The 16,342-nt window shown below is 45.1% G+C and overlaps 1 protein-coding gene across 1 annotated transcript in view; it reads left to right on the top strand.

Moving 5' to 3' along the window:
• The first annotated feature begins 2,758 nt into the window (after nucleotides 1-2,758).
• AFAP1 (actin filament associated protein 1) overlaps nucleotides 2,759-16,342 on the top strand; it is a 121,804-nt gene continuing 108,220 nt past the window's right edge. Inside the window, exon 1 of the mRNA XM_040593390.1 lies at nucleotides 2,759-2,880. The gene's annotated coding sequence lies outside the window, so the exon portion shown is untranslated. The remainder of the gene's footprint in view (nucleotides 2,881-16,342) is intronic.

Genomic DNA, 16,342 nt, shown 5'->3' on the forward strand with positions numbered 1-16,342 from the left:
AGGATGTGTGTTTCAAATACAGTGTTTTATACAAATTTGCCTTCTACTACTTTGTGTTAGAAGATCATTAGTTTAAGAAGTTTATTGGGTGCAAAGTATGATGTACAGTCACTGTGAACTGCAGATTTCCTATAAATGACGTGACTTCAGTTTCCATGCAAGAAGCTCCATAGTAATCAGTTGATTTATTTTGATGATACTGTGTTTGAGGTTAGTTACATGCTGTTCCTTTTAATTCTATAAAATAGAATTTGTATTTAAATATTGTCATTAAAGACTCACGAGAAAGAAATTCACTGAATCATAAGGTCTATTTTGCAGCTGAAGTAGCTTGTGGAATGCACATGGCTGCACTCAGAAGTGGGACACACACACACACGATTTTAAAATGCATCATTTGTGGGAACTAAGAATTCAAATAAGAAAAAAGTTCTTTTGAGCCCTTCAGCTTTAGAGAGAATTTGTCTTCAAGAGGAACTGTTTGTGCTGCCTGATGTTTGCCTCTGTGGCAGATGGTCCGTTCTTTAGCCCCTGTGGAGTTACCACTAGAAGACAAGACATTCTTACCAATCAGCCTAAAGACAAACCACTTGTTATCTCACTTTCTCATCTGGCATAGGCCATAAAGTGCTTATTTTCTTGCCAGTGTTGTGATGACTTTTTCTCGTCATTGTGCCTTTGCTGACCAACTTCCTAACATCTTCAGGACATTTCTGTGAAAGAAACACTGCAGTGTTGCTAGAACCAGGCAACCTTCTTACAGACTGCAGAGGTGCTACACGATGTCTTGGGGGAGGCAGAGGCTATTACTTAATGTAAGGTGTGCATTAAAATTTATCAAACCACAGGCAGTAAAGTCACTGAATCCTGAAAGCATTCACTGCAAGCATACAAATCAGTGGTACTATGCACAGATTACACTGCGTGCACCACAGCAGCCAAGGGCTGTGCTTTTACAAGCAAAGTTGTGGATTGTTCTCACTAGCAATCACGTTTTACAGGTCACAATACAAATCAAGTAGCTATAAGACAGCAATAGGTGAAAGCAATTGAACTGTGGAGAAGAGGAGCTACAGTTTAATTTTTCAAGGCCGACTAAGCCCTTTAATATTGCCAGAAAAATGATTACTTATAACTACTCCAAATCCCACTCCTGCCAGCTCCCAACAAGCAGAATGAAAAAAGGGCAGGTAGGAGCAGGCTGCTGCTCTCAGAAGAGCTCGTGCAGTAGGCGAGTCCTTTCCTGCCCATACCCAAAGGCGTACAAGAGAGAGAACAGCTGAAAGTGAGAATTTAGGCTAGGTAATTTGTCCTGACAAGGCTGGATTGTGAATTCAGCACTCCTGGTTTAGGCTACAGAGATTTCATGCGTTTCCTAGATGGCCATGCAGTGTAAATGCTGAATAAACAGAATTTTCCCTGGTTGAACCTGTTACTTTGGGTATCACCTTGCCGGGCTGACTGAGAATGATGAAACAGGGCGGAAGACCACATTAAACTTGTCCAGATCAAAGAGTATTTTATTCACCAAAATTTAAGATGCTTAATGAGTTGTGTACTCTTAAGATGTATGACAGCATAAGCTACAACCTTGTACAGAATGATGAACTTGCATGCAGAATGTTACACAAATGCTTCTTACAAGAAACCATTTGTGCATCCAACTGTTACACTTGAAGAAGAGATGCTCTAGCACCCAGCTGGACTAAAAATGAAGAAATATGTTGCCTTAACTAATGTTCTTGCTTTTGTAACATTCCTCTGTGACCTGCATTTTCCATTCTTTATGGACAGAGAAAAAAACCAAATATGTGAACTTGTCAAAGTTGGAACATGTTTACCCACTTTGTCCATATGTAAGTTTACACTGGTCCAACGTAGATTTTTGTTAAAACCCTGAAGCCTGCTTTTAAGCTCTTGAAGGACACTTTTAGTCAATATAAACTTTAATCAACATCTGGCTTGTATCAAGCTAAACTGAGATGACAGAACTCAGTTCTATACCCATGTTGGGTCTATGTGTGGTTTTACACCATCTTAAACTGTGACTTCAGATAAATGGCAACATGCTCAGTGGGCTCCTGTTCCACATTTGGGTTCTTGCCCCGCAGCCGAATTGCAGTAACAGCATCTCCTGGGCACGAATGGGACAGGGAGGGGCTGCACTGAAGCTCCAGTTACGATACCGCAATATTCCGGCATTTTCTTCTTGGGAAAGCCTCCATGCTCCAAGGATGCTTCATCGGGGGCAGGAAACCCGTGTCTGCACTGCCAGCGCCAGCCTCGCAGGGAGCACTGGGGCTCACCTGCCTCTGCCCGGGGAAGCTGCGCCCACCGGGACCCCCTGTCCGGGGGCTGCCGCACCCCCGGCCCCTCCCGCCCTGAGCCCGGGGGCTGCCGCGCATCCCTTCTGCCCTGTACCCCCGACCCCTCCGGCCCCGGGCCCGGGGGCTGCCGCGCATCCCTCCTGCCCTGTACCCCCGACCCCTCCGACCCCGAGTCTGGGGGCTGCTGCGCATCCCTCCTGCCCTGTGCCCCCGACCCCTCCGGCCCCGTACCCGGGGGCTGCCGCACCCCGCTCCCCACCCCCCGCCTTTGTTCCGCTCGCCCCGCCTCGCCCTGCCCCCTCCCCGCGGGGCGGGGGAGCCGCGGACCGGGCGGTAGGAGAGGGCGGGCCGCCCCCCCGCGGCCCCGCCCCCGCCCCGCCCCGCCCCCGCCCCTCCGCCCCCGCCCCGCCCCTCCGCCCCCGGCGCGGCGCGGTGCTGGCTGCGCGGCGCGGCGCTGGGCTGCGCGGCCGGAGCTGCGGCCGGAGCTGCACCCGCCCCCGCTGCTGCGCGGAGCCCGCTTTGTGCCGGCAGCCGCGGCAGGACGGCCGGAAAGGTAGGAGGGCTCCCGCCCGCTGCTCCCGGCAGCATCTCTCCCCCGAGCTCCGCGGGCGGGAAGGGAAAAGAGGAGGAAAAAGGAGGGAGGGGAAGGGCTGGATTCAGAAAAGGGCTTTTTCTGCCGAGGCTCCGCGGCTGCTCCAGGCAGCCCCGTGCTAGGACAGCCGGAGGCTCACTGGGGAAAAGCCTGAAAAGAACTCCCAACAAAATCTCGCTCGTTTTCTTGTCCGGGAGAAGCACATGGAGAACGCGGCAAGGGAGCCCGAGCATCAGGCTGCGGCAGCCCCGGCAGCCGCCGTCCCCCTGGGCTCCCCGCCGGGCCCCGGCACCGCTGCACCGTGCGGGCCGTGCCCGGGCTGGCACCCAGCAGGAATCCGGCTGGGAGCCTCGGCAACGAACCCGCTGTCTGCCATCCCGAAACTTGCATCCTTTCCCGGGGAAAGGCACCAGCCTGGCAACCCCGCTGCTGCTTTGTACAGCTGGGAGTTGCATTATTTTCCGCCTTTTAGGGTGGGAGGAGGTGGTCTCTCTTCCAGCCTTTGCCATTTGAACCCGTTTCATCATCGCCGAGAGATTGCATCATGTTACAGTCCTGGATTCAGTCAGGGCAAAGGCGAAGTGAACCATCCTTCCAGATCTATCCCATTGGCTTCCCCACCCGACTCCCTCCTTTTTATTTCCTGTTTAACAGAGGTTAAAACTAAAAAGCAGCCGGCGATTGGCAGGCGGCGGTTTGGTTCACAGCGACGTATTTTGATTTCTTCCACTGAGGGTTTTTTTGGAAACTCACTTGTAACGTTGTTGGTTCTGTGTGAGTTTATGTGCCTTGTGTGTGTCGGGGGGGATGGAGGAAACTTGCCAAAGTTTTAGCTGGTAGGAAAATAATAAGGCAGCAAAAGAGTCGGATAAACAGCCAGGAGCAGCCGTTGCTGTATAAGCTGCAAGCTCTGGAGTCACAGAAGGTGAATGGATCCAGGCAGGCATCACTCGGAAACAGACGTTCACCTGCCCAGAAGGGCCATGTAACGAATGCACACACTTAGGAAAGGCAAGACAAGACAGAAGTCAGGAGCAGAGACGTCTAGCAGATCTCCCCTCTGGATCCCATATGACCAGTTTGATGCAAACGCCCGGTGCGTCTACGCCTGTTTTATTTATCGTACCTTTGCAATGACTGATCTTTTCAGCTCAGATCTGACTATAAAATAAAAGCCAAAAAGATCTAATTAAATATTGTACTGCAGTCCGGGGCTTCCTAAGCCGACAGATTCTGCTCTTGTGCAGTTCTTTGTTTTGTTCCATAGGGAAAAAAATGTCACAGCATGCCTTGGTGCAGCTCTTGGAGGTATTTTCCGTAACTAGTATCTCGCCCTCGCAGGTGCTCTGCCACTGCTTGCTCCGAGTGTTACGGGACTGCTCTTTTCTTTCATGAAAATAGCAGTATTATGAAGTTCTTTTTCTCTGCTTCTCTGGGAAGGGTCCGTGCAGGGGCACAAGGAAACAGCTTGGCAGCCAGATGGATCCATCCATCAGTGCTCTCCTATATGGGCATTTGATGCCCTTCAGTCATCCCTTATGCCTCCTGGTGGTTTCCATAGGAAAAGCTGCACATTTGCTTTCTTCTTTTGAACATTCCGTTTTTCCTTTTGTAACTGGGGTGGAAGAGGAGCGAATCCTGCATTAGAGCCAGGGGCACAGCCATCCTGTCTTTCTGGGGCTATAGGGCACCAGGTGGATTTAAGAAGAATTTGAAATAGGTTCTGAAAAGAAGCATCTACAGATTTCTTTGTTTGTCTGGGTACCCAGCGATTGTGGTGACAAGCCTGCGCACAGAACAATGAGCAGATACTCACTGCGTTTGGTGATATGTGGTGCTGTTTGGTGTTTCCTAGGAAATATGTCAGCAAATTTCAAAGTCTTGTGAGGTGTTCCTAGGTCTTAGGTAGAATTTTAGATGAAGGGATTTGGAAGGTCTGAGTTGTTGAAATTATGGTGTTTCTTGAAGCAGTGGCAACAAGGAGGGGTAAAATGCAAAGACACTTCAATAGGTCAGCCACTCACGCTATTTTAAAATCGTATAATCGTAGTCGAGAGGTTTTACATTTTCAGCTCCTGAGGCTCTCAGAATGGAAGGGATGCTGTCAGAAACATAAAAGAAAATAATACTGAGATCTCAATGGGGGCAGGCTGCATTTGGTATGCATATGTCTAATTGTGCTGCTTCTTTCAGTAGTGCAAAGACAACCTGCTGTAAGGTCAGATCAGGAATTGTCTTGCCCCGCTGCTTGCCTGCAGACTTCCTTGAGACATTGCCCTAGGACAAAGAGCCAGAGGTTTGGGGCTGGTTTATGCAGTCTGGAGCCCACCGATTTAATTTCTGTCCATTTTCAGAAGTTTCGTATCTGGTATGTCAGTCAATGGGAGTATGGTATCCAGAAGCCCGCCTGGTTAACTGCATTGTTCAAGGCTGCGCTCTTTGTTTTGTGAGGAGGGGGCCAGGAGGGGAATGGATGTGCTTTATATTCATTTGCAAGAGGTCTCCTGCTGAAGTGGGAGGGTGGGATGCAAGGACCTACACTTCCAAGCTCCTATACAGATCAGTTGATTGTGTGCTGTTAGGGTTTTAGTCACAATTCAGCTTGTTTTAGATGTGAATGACACTTGGCTGCTGGTATGACCCTGAATTTCCTCTGATTCATCAGTTCATTAACAAATACAGTGTTTCATCTGGCACAGGAACTGCTTGTCTGGGCTGGGCAGGTGAGTGTGTTGCACACTCAGTAGACATTATTCCATGTTAATATACTCTAATATAAAATGTTCTTAGGCTTCCAGATGAACTCTGATAGTCAAACCCAACAAAAATAATAGAAAAATGGGAATCAACCAAAGGGCTACAGTTACTGTGAACTCTGAAGCAGGACTGAAAAAGCTAAGCCTCAAATGTACTCCTACGTCTATTAATATTAAGGTTATCTATTGAAATTCAGGAGGAGTGAGCTTTCATACTATAAGCATCCTAAGCTGACCTTAGACCAAATTCAAGTTTTTAATATTACCTCAGATACCTTTTTGGGGAGTGTCTGCATAGAGTAGTACTGAGAATAGTCTGTCAAAGCTATGAGCAGGTAGGAAAACATGTAGCTGCAATGGCACAGGGGTGACCCTGAGTGCAGTGTGCAGGGGTTACACCAGGGCAAGCGTTGCACTGCACCTACTCATCTGTGTATATGTGAAGGCTGTGTATTTGTATTGCATCTGCAACAGCACTGTAAAATACTGTATATTTTTTATCTAGTGTGTGTATATATATATCTATCTATGTGTGTATATATATATATATATACACACTATATAAATTGTTCTTACTCTCTAGAAGCTGCCTCGTGACTCTCCAGGTCATGAAACACGTGTTGATGCTAGTGAATATTATTGCAGAAACATAATTGGGGTGTGTGGAAAGAGGGATATCTCATAGCAGATAATAAATGAACTTTTTCAGACATAAGCCCTATTTTCCAAGGTTACAGTAAGAAAAGAAACACTGAATGTCATAAATAGAGTTGTCTGTTGTCCATTACCCTTCTGCCACCTTAACAGAAATTTGGTCATGATATACGGTGACTAGTAAGGTCTGACTACTCAAGGTGCTGAGCGCCCTTAGCAACAACAATGTCCAAATAAGCAGATGGTGATCACCTTTCTTAGAGTAGCCATGGGAGAATACACTAGGCTGTGAAAAGGATGATTCAATAACTGCTGAATATTTTACCAGAGTCCATCAAGGAATCTAGAAAAGAAACTCCTAAGAGGGCTTGTAATAGGTTTGATTTTGTATAGATACTGCCTTTTGAATGTAGCGGTATCTTAAAAGATGGTGTACGTTTAGCAGTAAAATAAGCAAAACTGCATAGGATTGTCATCTTTAAATCTCTTTCCTAAACTGAAGAAGAAAAAAAATATTAAAAAAAATCAGTGCATTATTCCTTTCATGATGACATAGTAGTGTGAGTTTTTGGACTGACTGGGGGATTTCTGCTGCCAGCATATCTCTGCTATCATGTATTTTTGAGCTGGGTGATAAAGGCTTTCTCTAGGACAGAGGTTGGTAACGGCCTTATTGTGCCAAAATCTTCATGAGTACAAAATGCTGAATAAAAATATTTCCATCCATTAATAGTAAGTGTCAGAACGGAGTACACCAGTGGTTTCAAATTTAATCTGTAATGTAGCTGATGTCTCAAAGATAACAACATTTTACCCCCAAGAAATATAGCACTTTGTGTGAGGTAATTGCTATGAGTTGCACTAAATATATATTATTCATTAGGGGACTGTCATTATATCATGTTTGTGAATTCCCAAAAGTCTCTTAACACTGTCCTGATCACATCTAAACATTTATGGTGTCTAAAGATTTTGGTGTCCTACTTGACTGACTGGTGTTCTGCCTTGCTGAATTTATTCTGATAGCCACTTTTAATGAGCATGCTGGCTTCCTTCATTTAAAAGGAGTGGATTTTGGGTTGGGAAAGGAGCTTAATTCATCTATTTACGTTATAAGAGGTAGCAGTCCTCCACAGAGAATATGTAGTGGTATGTTATCTCAGTTTTGCAGAGAAGCAAATAGTAAAAGCTCTTTAATATTCCTATGCTAAACTACCATGCGCTGTCTTCAAATGTATAAAGGCTCAATATCTGGCCAGTTGCTGTGGGTGGATTTCCCCTTCCTTCCCCCCCCCCCCCCCCCCCCCCCCCCCGAAGTATGTTTAAGTATCTCTTTGAAACTTATCTGGTCTCTCATCAGTTACACATGCCTATGGTATTCCTGTTCAAAACTGGAAGAGGCGAGGAGGCAAGGTAAGGAGGGAATTTCCCTGTTATTAGCAATTAGCAGATCCAGTTTTTATTTTGCTATACCATTTCTTACCAGGAGCAGCTGCAAAGAGAGAATTACAGTGTGACCTTCGCAGCGTTTCCTAGTGCCGTCATCAATCAGATCTGGCAGGAGCTTTATCGTATCTATCAGAGTGGCTCATAAGCCACATGCTGTCTAGTCTGGGGGGGTGGAAAACAAACAATGGGAGCTGCTGTAGGTTTTGTTTAAAATAAAACAACCAGGAGTGAGCTTTTCCCGTATGTACCAGCTTTGTAGACAGATTCCAATATTTACCGTGTACTGTTGGGGTGATTAATAAAATATGATGTTTATAAAGCAGTGGAAGAGAATTCCACTACGTCTCAATGGCATTGGCAAGCCATTCACAAGCTGTTACAACTTCAGGCTTTCGCAGTCAATGCTCTCCAGTCTCATTCTAATCTTCAGCATTATTTTTACTGAGTTGATGCAGTTATATTAATTTCGGTGTTTTTTGCAAACATAAAAGTTAGGGAGTAAAGATATGTTTTCAGACTTCTCTGATTCTTACATGAAATAATGTAGCTTTCTCAGATTAAGCTGTTTGCTGTTTTTTGTGGGAACATGCATGCCTTTGCAGCTTGTTCTAGGGCTCTTTTGGAGCCAAGTTTATAATGTGGTGGCCAAGGTCAGCTGATCGGCTACAACAACCCGCTTCTAAGCATGCAAAAGCTTATTAACACTTCGTCAGTGTTTTGTTTGTTTGTTTTGTATTTGCTTGGTTGGTTTTCCCTACTGACCTTGGTCTGGTTTTGGAGTTTTACTGAAATCTGAAACATTTCGGGTTCTTCGATTTTTCTCATTGTAACACCAGGTTCACTGCCATTTTCAGATTCCTTTGCTCACCTTTTCTTGCCAGCTGCAGTAAGTGCAACTTTCCTGCCTTCCTTTCCAAGGCTCAGTACAGTGACAGGTAGTCACTTCATGCCTGGCTTCCTTCCAGGCAAAGTCATGGAATCACAGAATTGTTAAGGTTGGAACAGATCTTTAAGATCATTGAGTCCAACCATTAACCAGCACTGCTAAGGCCACCGCTAAACCATGTCCCTAAGTGCCACATCTACATGTGTCTTTTAAATATCTCTGGGGATGGTGACACCACCACCTCCCTGGGCAGCCTGTTCCAGTGCTTGACGACCGTTCTGGTGAAGGAAGTTTTTTCTACTATTCAGTCTAAACCTTCCCTGGTGCAGCTGGAGGCTGTTTCCTCTTGCCCTGTTTCCTGTTACCTGGGAGAAGAGATACTTCATACCCATTAAAAAAAGTCCTGGCTAACAGGTAGATGGAGGGGCAAGAAGCAATGGGAACAGGCAGAATTGCTAGTGTATAATTCTGACTTCCTTCATGGGCACATGTTTGCTTCTATATATGATATATACAGATATATATGTAGATGTATATAGATAGATATATAGAAAGTGTGTATATATATATAGGTGATATATGTTAGAGCTGCCTTTGCCACACCTGTGGCATATGGCTAATTGCTAATAAATATATATATTTACTGTTAAAATGTCAATTAAAAGGTTAAGGCCCTGATCTTCAGATTGGTAATGTTGATGGCCAACAGCAGAGTATGATCTATAATTCTTGTGTTTTTTAACTAGCCAATTCTTGGTAGAAACTACCTCTGTAGCAGAATTGGGCAAGGAAGCTTGAAATGCTGTAAGAAACATGCAATAGCAGGTGCAAGGAAAATGCTCATAAAATGTGAAATACATGTAGCAAGATAGTTACCTGCTCTGTCAGGGAAAAAATCATGTGAATCGGCTAGCTGGCTATAGAATGAATGACTTCTGTGGTTTTCCCCTCTGTGTGCCATGTTAGTGGGACAGGTTTTATGGCCCCAGCTGCTGAACTGGCACTAGGCAGGGCAGCAGCTGCAGCTCCGTCCCCTGCCCCAGGGACCTGTACACCCAGGTGAAAAGGGGTCTGCTCAAAACAGTGCTGCGCATTGTCCTTCTTCAAGGGCTGGGGCTGTCCTTGAGCATTTGGGCGGCTGAGGGGAAGGGTCTGATGGACAGACACCCTTGGCTGGCTTCAGAAGGTACTGTCAGCCACCGCGTGCCGGTGGTGCCCATCCTCACGGCTGAGCTGGCATCAGCCCCTGGGTCCCAGCATCTCTGCCCAAGCAGGGGATGGGGCCAGGAGAGGCTGAAACTCTGAGCTATGACCTCCAGCAGCCAGGCACCATGGCTGCGCAACCACTTCCTAGAGGACTTTTAAGAGTCCAAAACCATAAGCAGTCCTGTTCCAGCAGGAAGATGAGGAGAGGGGAAGCTGCCAGCAGGAATCAGCCTCAGGAGCTGAGTCCCATGTCATCGTTTGGGGACTGCTGCTGCTCCATAAGCATGCAGCAGAGCAGCCGGCTGCCTGCTGTGGTGCAGACCGAAGGAACAGACATTGTTTCAGCCCTGCAAGCAGGGTAGGCTGCAGTGAGGAAATGCTAAAACGGTAGGAGCTGAAAATAAGATAGATAATGTAAAAGGCAGTCATTAGATAAGAAGCAGCGCTGCTGAGTGTCACCAAGGCAGCGGTGGCCAGGAGCTGAGCTGCAGAGGGGCCACTCTTTGATGCTGTTCTGCCGCTGGGACTTAGAATAGATCAAACCAAAAGAAATTGCCCTTGTGGAGAGTGGGATTGATTGTTGTAAGCAAGTCCACGCTAGGGAATAGAGTGAAATACTTAATGGATGATGTTGCTGGCTGTAAGAGATAGAGACAGAAGAAAATAAATACCTGAAAATGTTGGGAGCTACCTGATTTTCAACTCTGCTAACGCACAACGTTATCAAAGAATACCCTTTGGAAAATGAAAAGATTGGCTTCTCAGGGCGGGGTGTGTGGGTTATTCAGGCTGAGGAGCTTCTGTGAATACACCAAGCTGTTCTCCTTGCCTGATTCCTCTGTCTGCACCATGTGTTTGCCATTAGGACCATGAAAAGCTGCGAGTCTCCTTGGACAGGGCATGATGGGTGCTTGGTGGGTCTTTCAGGAAGAACCAGGAGAGCTGAAAGGAGACAGAGGCTAGGTCAGGCCACGGCATTTTGTTTTGAGCTTAACAGGAATGAAATCCACCCTGAAGAGTCTTGGGGAAAATTCTGGATGAGGGCCAGTATGAATAATGCTGAGTGCAGATGGGTGGGACCCCACCTGGTTACAAAAACAATCCTATTTCCAAGGTTAGTTAATTCTGCTGAAAAAAGGGATATTTAACAATTAAGGTCTCATTTAAAAGGGGAAAAAAAAACCCCCGACAGCTGGAGACCTTAACAAAATAAATAAATAAACCTAAAAGTCTCTCACTTCAGAAATTAATGAAAACAAGCCCCCAAACATGCAGACAGCTGAAAGCACACACCAAAAACCTCAGATAAAAAAAAAAAAAAAAGTGTCCTCTGGGGAAAGGAAGAGCTGTTCCCTCTCTGGGAAAGTTTGTCTGTTCCTGTAGCTGTGAACTTTTGATCTTCTCTGGGACTTTCTGCTGTCCTTGGTTCACTCTTTGCAGCTTCTTGGTCTCTTGCACTTCTTTCCCCGGAGCTCAGAGAAGTGTTTATGCAAGCACTCGGCTTTAAATAAATGAATCATCTTATTTGATGTTGGTGAGATTAGTGCTTGGGGTTGCGTGTATGTTTACGCTGGTCTGCTGAGCAGGAGGTGCCGCGGCCGGCAGTCAGCAGGGGAGGTGTGTGAGTGTGCCCCCCCCAGAAGGAGCCCTCCCACCTGCCCCCACTGCTGCGCCTCGGGGCCACCAAGGCACCGTCTCCTTTGTGACCACCACATCCTGAGCCTGATCCGGATCAAACTCTATCCAGCAAGCCAAAAAGATGCAACAGTTAATTTTAACCTGACGCAAGTCCCAATTAGTCTCTTGGTGACTGCTCTTCCCGTCTGTCTGCAATGACTGAGCCTCACAAGCCTCTCAGCACTGCAATTTCCTTCACATCCCATTGGATCTTCTCTTTTGTTGTTGTTTACAAAACACCGAGTCTAGATTTTGCATATGTGGAAACTCTTGCTGAGAGCTGTCACCCCTTTGACCTCGAGGATCTTCTCCAGATCTCTCATTTTTGTGTCCTCTTGCTTGTAGTCCAACTGTGTAACCTCTGAAACTAATTTAAGTGTAAACTACAGGCTGTACTGGAAACTTCCCTGTAAACAGTAGCTCTCTCTGCAACTTAAGGGCAATTACAGGTGCACATAGAAGGCCCACATGACTGTCTTCCCCAAAGAAACAACTGAAGTATCAATTAAATTACAGGGAAAGCAAAAGCTGTCTTGAAGAGGTATGATGTTTGGGGATTTTTAAACTTCTTCAACCCTTTTCAACTCCTTCAGCTTCTTTTTCCTACCACAGTAATATCTTTTTAAGCGTTAGGGGACTAGCCCTGCTGTGCTTGCACTTCAGGATTCCTTTCTGGTTTTTGGTCAGCACATCTACAGACTCCAAGATCTAAGTGCAAACTCAGATTGCCCTGAAGTTTATTGTGCTTTATGAGAGCAAAGGGTGAAATCTGTCTTTGAGACTTGGAGTCGTTTGGGCTAGGTTTCCTGACGTACCAGGCCTTACAAAAAACCAGCTGTTCTGGGGTTGTCATTCTGCCAGCTTTAAGGAAAAACAACCAAATAAAGTAAAAATACTCTGCCAAAGAGAGATCAAACCTTAGCTTGGTTTGAGTGTTCTTTAAGTAGTCTCAGTCTTTGCATTTACACCAGTTAAGTTCTTCTTTCCATTCAGGGAGGTGACTTGGAGGCAGTATTTATGTGAGAGTCCAGCCCTTTCCCTGTACATCTCTGTAGGGAAGGGCAGCTTCCTATTGACGTCTAAGTGCTTTCCTCCATCAGTTAGGATCTGGGCAACCCAGAGCAAGATTTAAATGTAAATGGGTGAAAGTAAAGACGCATGAAATGAACTTACGCAGCTTTCCTAGGTGTGGTTGCAGAGCTGTTGTTGGCCAGGAGGCATCACCTGGATGTTCCTGTCACCTGGCTGAGCCAGGAGCAAGGCTGCCCAGAGACAGCAGAGCAGGAATGCACCCTTGTTCAAGCTATAGCTTGAGCTCTATATATAGCCAAAGAAGTCTGTGCCCTTCTAGTAAGTGACTTGCAGAGCACTTGGTGCCCTAGAGCAGCTCTTTACATGTTAATAACTCATAAAAAACCCTAATGACTTCATGAGATGGGATGGGGAGTAGGAACTGGAAATGGCAGATGCTCAGTGTGCAGAGGGAGAGAGAGAACTGGCTTAGTCTGCCCAAATGCTTGAAAGAAATGCATAATAATATTGAAAGGATTTTGGTATACTAGTTTTCTCTCTCATCAGCCTGCTAGTGCCTCAGCGCTCCTGAAATTTCCATACAAGCCCATAAACTTCACTTTAATTGATGCATAGGAGGGAGAGAAGCATGTAAGAATCCGGTAACATCTTTTCCCTTTTTTGCTGTAGTCACCTCTGGTTTATAAGCTTTCATCGTAACTCCTGCAACTCAAGTGAGTTTAGGAACACTCCTGAACTCTGGGATAAACAAACGTTTATCTATTTTACCTGGGAAACTAAATTTTTGGAGCAATGCTGGTTGCTATATCTATAAGACCGTGTGTCACGCCACTTTTGAACTACAGTTTACAGGCGTTAGCTGACCTGCCCCTTCTGTCAAGCAGTCGATGGAGCAAACATCTCACCTGCTGTTTTACAGCCCTGTACTCCTTACGTGAGCAGTGGCATGTAATGCTGTACTATTTGCTATTAAAATTACAGACTGAGCTTTCCTCCCAGTGAGCCACTGGAGAAGAGCCGTGCAAGTTATCTCACTGATGTGCAACGTGCTGGGACTCGCCACACAGACGTGCCCTTTTCTTTGATTGCATTCGCTAGGGTCAGCTATAGGGGGTCATGACTATTCCAGATCAGTTCACTCCATTACAGTACTCTGACAAAATAATCCTTCCCCTATCCAGTTCAGCTGCACTCAGTGCAGTGAAGCAACTAAAAGTATGTGTATGATTCTAGAAAGCTCTTAGCACTTCTGGAAGGGGCGGAACGAAACGTGGCTCTGTGTGTACCATAGCACTTCAGAGGGTGGCTTTGCTACGGGCGATAATAAAGAGCATTTTTACATAGCTCAGAAAGGCACAAAATAATATTGAGCAACTGTGCCCTGTGATAACAGAGTATCAGGGGATAACTACATGAAAGCAGACAGAGGGCATGACAAGAAGATTTTTCCTTGGGTTGGAGAATTCATTATTAGTGGCATTATTCTCGAAAATGGTAGGTATTGGACATTTTCTGAGGTAGGCCTGCCTAGGAAAATCTTACATTCCTTTTGTCATTGTTTCTTTATTGAAGTGAGAATTTCTTCCCAAATCGGATTTTTGTAAGGAGGAAACAGATACTTCACATTCACCAGTGGAAGTTGTCCAAAGCAGAAGGGGAAAATGCCATTTGAAACTGTTAAGAACAGAATGATAAAAGCCACCTGGAAAAATAAATGTTCAGTGGTTGCTGATTTCACATGTAAAGTGTGTTTTCCTATGGAATTATTATTTATAGTGTAGTAAACAGAATACAGATTTTAATAATTCTATATTTTTTTTTAATTTGGCATTATAATCAGTGATGCCTCTTTCTTCCTGTGCTTAAGAAGTAGCATCCATGCCTATAATGACTCTTCCCTTGCCTGTAGGCAAGTGAATTTTTGTCATTGGCTAATAAGAGAAGGATCAGGGGTTTGGGACCCTAATAACAGACTGCTGGGAAATCACTGAATGCCAGCAGAGAGCCCTTTGAGTGAGAATTTTTATTGCCTGTGCCCTTATCTTGTTATACATTCAGCTTGTCTGCCAGCTTGTGACTAGTAGTGAAGATTATTAGAATCTGGGCTTTTGAGGATGCCATTATTTTCCTTTCTTTATCTGATCGCACCATGGAATTATGTCAGTGAATTAAAATTCTGATAATGGTAGACTCTGTGTCCTGGATGATTAAAACCTTTGTCAGCATAAAGTTGCATGTTCTTTAATTTAAGGATTAGAGGACTACATCCCATTTTTTCCAAGTGTGAGGGTTAAGAAATGGCATTATTAAGCTAGCTAAACAACTGTAAAATGTATATTAGGACTAGCAAAGGCATTGATTTGGGTAGTTTGTATTGCCCTAGCTGCTTCATCTTCCCAGAGTTTCTTTCCTACCTTCTTCATATGTGCATCCACTTTCAGAGTCTTTAAAGGCAAGAACTGTGTATTCTTTAAGATAAATAATGTGCCACCACTCTTTTGCTCTATTGTTACTGTAGGATTTGTACTAAGATACTTGTTAGGTCAGATTGCTGTCAGTTTCCAGATTAAAACTATCAGCTTCTGAAGGGAAAGTTTGAAGTGGTGTATTGATTGTGACTGAAAGCCGCTTTTCCAAACTGTCATCTATCTATCAGCATCTGCTCCCACAGGGCACTTCACTATGTAGGATGAACTAACTGCATTTTCCAAGTCGGTAGTATGTCTGCTGGACTTGGAAAACATTAAACTGGTTTGTCTCCATAGTGAAATCACTTCACTTAGAAGTATCCTGCCCCAAAATAATCATACTAATTATTTATCTTTGTCCTTTCTCTTAAGCAAAAGCCTGCCCCATACTGGAGATTTTTTTGGCATACGTTCATGACTGAACGGTACCCTATCCTCTGTGTAATTGTCTGCCATCCTTCTTTTTTTTTGCCTTGCCTTACTCTGTATTTGGTTAAATACCTGCATCTGTTGTAAATTTTCATGTGAGAGGTGATTATGATCAGATTAGTATCCTGACAAACTGCTTTACAAGGTAAATGGCGAGAAAGTCCCCCTGTGTAAGAGATGAGACTGAGGTGCTCCAGCGTGGTGATTTTCAGTCCCACAATACACAGTCTTGCCAATGGGAATTTATCTGGGTCTGCTTTCTTATCGAAAGATAATGGGTAGAAGTTATGTAGGGGATTTAATTTCAGATATTTTCAGTCACTGTCCTTCAAGTACGGAATGCAACTTGACATGTGCAACCAAAGGCAAAATGAAGCAGAGGACAACCAACTTGGACATTGACTGAATAGGAGAACAATTTCAAATAGTAACAATATTTGTAAAATAAATGCATCAATGCTTACCCACATCAGGTGTAGAAGAGTAGTAACGGGATATAGGAGAGTAGTGGCAGGATATGTAACTGCATTATTCAGGGTGCTATGGGTGCTGGAGCTAAAGCGACATGGCTGGGCTGGTGTTGATAGATCAGGAAGAGCGAGGGAACCGAGCGTGGTGCAAACCCTTACCCTGCTTGTCCATGGGACTTGAGGGGATAGGTGTGCTGTCTGTTAAAATGATTTTCATCATATTTGTGGTGGCTTGTCACACTGGCTGTTTTTGGTACACGAGTGGCAGCTATGACGCAGAAGTGCTTTCTTTCCCCTCCTCCCTTCTCTTGGGGCAGTGCGATGAAATCTTTCATCTGTGCCTCAAATCGGTTACATTTTTCACGCCAGGGTTTTGAGGTTGGGAGAAAAGAGTTG

Source organism: Falco naumanni, chromosome 1 (genome assembly GCF_017639655.2).
Source record: "Falco naumanni isolate bFalNau1 chromosome 1, bFalNau1.pat, whole genome shotgun sequence".
NCBI classification, from domain to species: domain Eukaryota; kingdom Metazoa; phylum Chordata; class Aves; order Falconiformes; family Falconidae; genus Falco; species Falco naumanni.